The following is a 3,727-nucleotide window of genomic DNA, read 5'->3' as shown; positions in this document are numbered from 1 at the left end:
TTCTCCCACCGAAAGACGATCCGGAAAGGGTGTCCCCAGGAGTAGGACACCCCGCGCTCCCGGAGGAAGGCGGTCACAGGTCGGAAGTCCCTCCGCTTCTGCAAGGTCGTCGCCGCCAGATCCTGGTAAAGCTGGGGGTGATGGCCCCTGAATTGTAATGAAGAAATGGTTCTAGCCTTCCTCAATATCCTCTCCTTCATCTGAAAGTCATGTACACAGACGAGGATGTCCGGCGGTGGGCCCCCCCCTCTCCTGGGTAGCCCCACTCTGTGCACTCTGTCCATCAGGATATTCCGCACTTCTTCATCTTCTAGGATCTGAAGGAACAAGGCGTGGACGTACCCACGCAGGTCCCCCGCTTCGCCATCCCACGGTACCGCCTTAATACGGATGTTATTTCTTCTGGAGCGGTTTTCCAAATCCTCTGTGTGGGTCTGCAAGCTCAGATTTTGCTCCGTGAGACGTAGGATGTCCTGCTGGAGCTGGTGCACATCATTCGCCATGCTAAGGTCATGGTCCTCCAGCGTCGCCACCCTCTCGCCGATCCCATCGACATCCCTCCGCACCTCCCTGAGGTCCGAGGCCAGCTGTGTGCGAAGTTCGGTAATGTCCTCCTTGATGGTAGCGAAGAGTTCCTTCATGAAGGCCTTGGTCGCCGGTGCTTCATCATCCGACTGTTTAGAGGAACCACTGGCTCCCGGCGACGCAGGTTGCTGCGATGATTTGGGGGCCCCCTCCTTCCCCTTATTCCCTCCTCTGCGCTGTGAGTTGGACATGGCCGTGAACTCCGTCACGCTCCTTCCACCAAACTGTAGACAGCCGCAATCGGGAGGACAAGTCACAGACAAGGGACTCACAGTGTCGGGCCTCCTGTCGGCGGTGTAGTTCCCCTCTTCCCGTGTTCATGCAGGCATGCCCAGGCGGCAGGGCGGCTTCCTCCTATCAGGGCGTTAGGCACCCACCTCCAGCGTTCACAGGACCACGCGGGCCGTCGCGGGAAGAGACCTCCTCCCGGTGGTCAGTGAATGCAGTTCGCCACCATCCGGTCTCCGTGTCCTCCAGCTGCGTCCCCTCGTCTACTTCAGGGTGCAGGGGGCAGGCCCTCAGGGTTAGCGGTCAGTCGGTCGCAGGTGTGGGGAGAACGCGGTGGGCGTCTCCAGCCAGCAGCTCAAGCCAGAGAGACCGCGAGGACGAGCGCCAAACAGGGGTTCACCAAGATGGCGGCGCCAGCCTGCACGGCGGGACACCCACCTCAGGCAGCTAGTCGTCCCGACCGCCGGTGCGTGCAAAGTGCTCCTCCGGGCAAGGCCAAGCAACGTTGGGGGGGCGCCCCTGTTCGCAGAAATTGTGATAGGCGATGGACTCCCAGGGAAGCTAGTGAATTGTTTCCTCAAGCCCCCACGCGGCAGCACCCCTGGGACGAGGAGCGTCCTTGAAGGCAGTCACCAAAGTTTTTCCTCCCTGCACCGATCTTCCCCCAGGATGGGGACACCTCAATAATGTGGCGCTCTCCCCCACCGGCCGCCAAGCAGGGTCCCTCCAAGAGGCCGTCTCATGTGTTGTCGTGGGGAGAAGCAAGTCCTCGGCCTCAGCAGTTCGGTCCCCTCGTTCTCCAGCCGAGCCCCTTCCGCTATGCCTGGACGCGTGAGTCACCACCACGGCCCCACTGCTCAGCCAGCTGTGATCGTGGGGGGCCACTCCGGGTCTCCTCCTCGGCAGCAGTCCGCACCCGAGATAAGCAGGCCAATCGCCCACCAGGGAACCTCCAAAATGGCGGTGCCGGCCCGCCCGCCGAGGCCGTCCACCCCAGGCAACAGCGTCCTGGTCACTCGGACCAGTCCATGGGGTTCCTCGCTCAATGCCCAGCAACGTTCAGGGTGAGCCCACCGCAGTACAGGATGCAGGTAGGTCGATAGAGCCGCCGCCGGTCAAGCCACCGCCCAACCAGTCGAGGGCGCCGCCTCAGATCCACAACCGGGCCAGGTCACGGCTGTTGCGACTTTCCTCACGCCCTCCGCCGGGTCCGCTCACTCCACAGTCGCGCTGGCTCACCTCGGATGCGTCATGGCGGTGGGGGAGCGAACCATGCTCCCGTCCAGTCTGCCTCCGCCGGAGCTCGGTCCGCCCGTCCTCGGCCCTTCAGCGCCGTAGCCGACGAGTCTTCCACTACATCGCGCTGTGATCAGCGCCGCCACAGGCAGAGTACACTCCGCTCTTTCCAGGCCCACGCCGGGGCCGGCAGCACAGGATGGGCCCCAGAAGGGCCGGGCGACGCTCCAGCCGGGCCGGACCTCCCTGCACGCGAAGCCGCTGCTCCACAGGCCGCAGCTCCGTTCGGCTCCGGGGGGGATGCGCGGGCACCAAATCGCCCCGCTGTCGGCACCGGAGCTCTCCGCCAGTCTTCGCCTGCAAGGCAGCGCCGTGCAGCACTCCCGGGACCCCGCTATCAGAGGCTAATTCGATGTGGCGTCGGAGAGGCTCAAAGATGCGTCCTACTCCGACGCCATCTTGGCCACGCCCCTCCACAACAGTACTTTTGATTATTATATGTCACCCAAATATCCAACAGAACACAAACAACTGTCATACATCCAATACAGCTCCGACATACCATATAGTTGGCCATACCCAAATCCCAGCGGTCCTTTCCGTCATGAAATGCCACAAACAAACAATCCACAGGAGCGCATTAAACATATGTAAACTGCACAGAATAAAAACTCAGATATTTCACATGGTCTAGTAGTATGATCCTCAAACACTTGCCAAGAAATGCCACATAAACACAAATATCGAAAATAAGTTAGAATACTATACACAAACTTAATATAGGTTAGACATGTCAAGTACACCATTACCTCTACTTGTACTTTGTTCGCTTTTGTAGCCTGCACACATGTCACTTTTTCCTCCAGTAATGTACTGTTTGCTCCTCTTGTATTTTGTTTGCTCTTGATACCTGCACAAGTGTCACCTTTGCCTCATATAATGTAACGTTTGCTTTTGTAACATGCCCACTTGTAATGTTCTCCTCATGTATCATTAACGTTCCTATTGTGAAGCCTCGGACACCTTCGGGTAAAGTCCGCGCGAGAGAAAACGCATCAAATAAATTAATAAATAAATACAAAATGTGCTTCGTGCAGGTGGAGTGGCTCCTTTCAATTGGTTGTTGCTGCATTAAAGTACGAGAACGATACTACTGAGAAGGAACCCTTTGTGGGTCGGAACTCCCGTTTATTTCTCTATTTTTATTCCCGTCTTGTTGCTGTCGTGAAATGTGCGCGATGATGACAAGCTTTGGCAGAGATCCAGGCCCATCATTCTTGTTTTCGCGGTAGAAGTGAATGAGCCGGTCAGGAGGGCGTGTCCACCCGTGGTCTTTGTTTGTCCCGGAAGCTGTGTGTCACGCGCACGAACCGCTGCTGTCCTAGCATTTGCACGACTACTGCGATTCTTCCGTCAAATGTGTGCGGTGCTCTGATTGGTCGCTCTCTCCGCCCATCAGAAGGCGGATGTTGTATTGAATCCCGGTACAGCCGCCGCCGCCATGGTACCTCCACTCCTCATCTCGCTTTTCCTCTGCCTCTCGGTGCTGCGCGGGGAGGCGCTAGGTGAGTCTTGCGGACCCGGACCCTGGCTGGGGGATTCAGGGTGCGCAGCCCGGTCTGAAGGGAGGCGGGACGCTCCACAACCCGTCAACGCGGCTTCAAATGCATGGCTAGAG

This window comes from Lissotriton vulgaris, unplaced genomic scaffold (genome assembly GCF_964263255.1).
Source record: "Lissotriton vulgaris unplaced genomic scaffold, aLisVul1.2 SCAFFOLD_3248, whole genome shotgun sequence".
NCBI classification, from domain to species: domain Eukaryota; kingdom Metazoa; phylum Chordata; class Amphibia; order Caudata; family Salamandridae; genus Lissotriton; species Lissotriton vulgaris.
The sequence above is the reverse complement of the archived record's forward strand: the minus strand, read 5'-3'. Positions refer to the sequence as shown.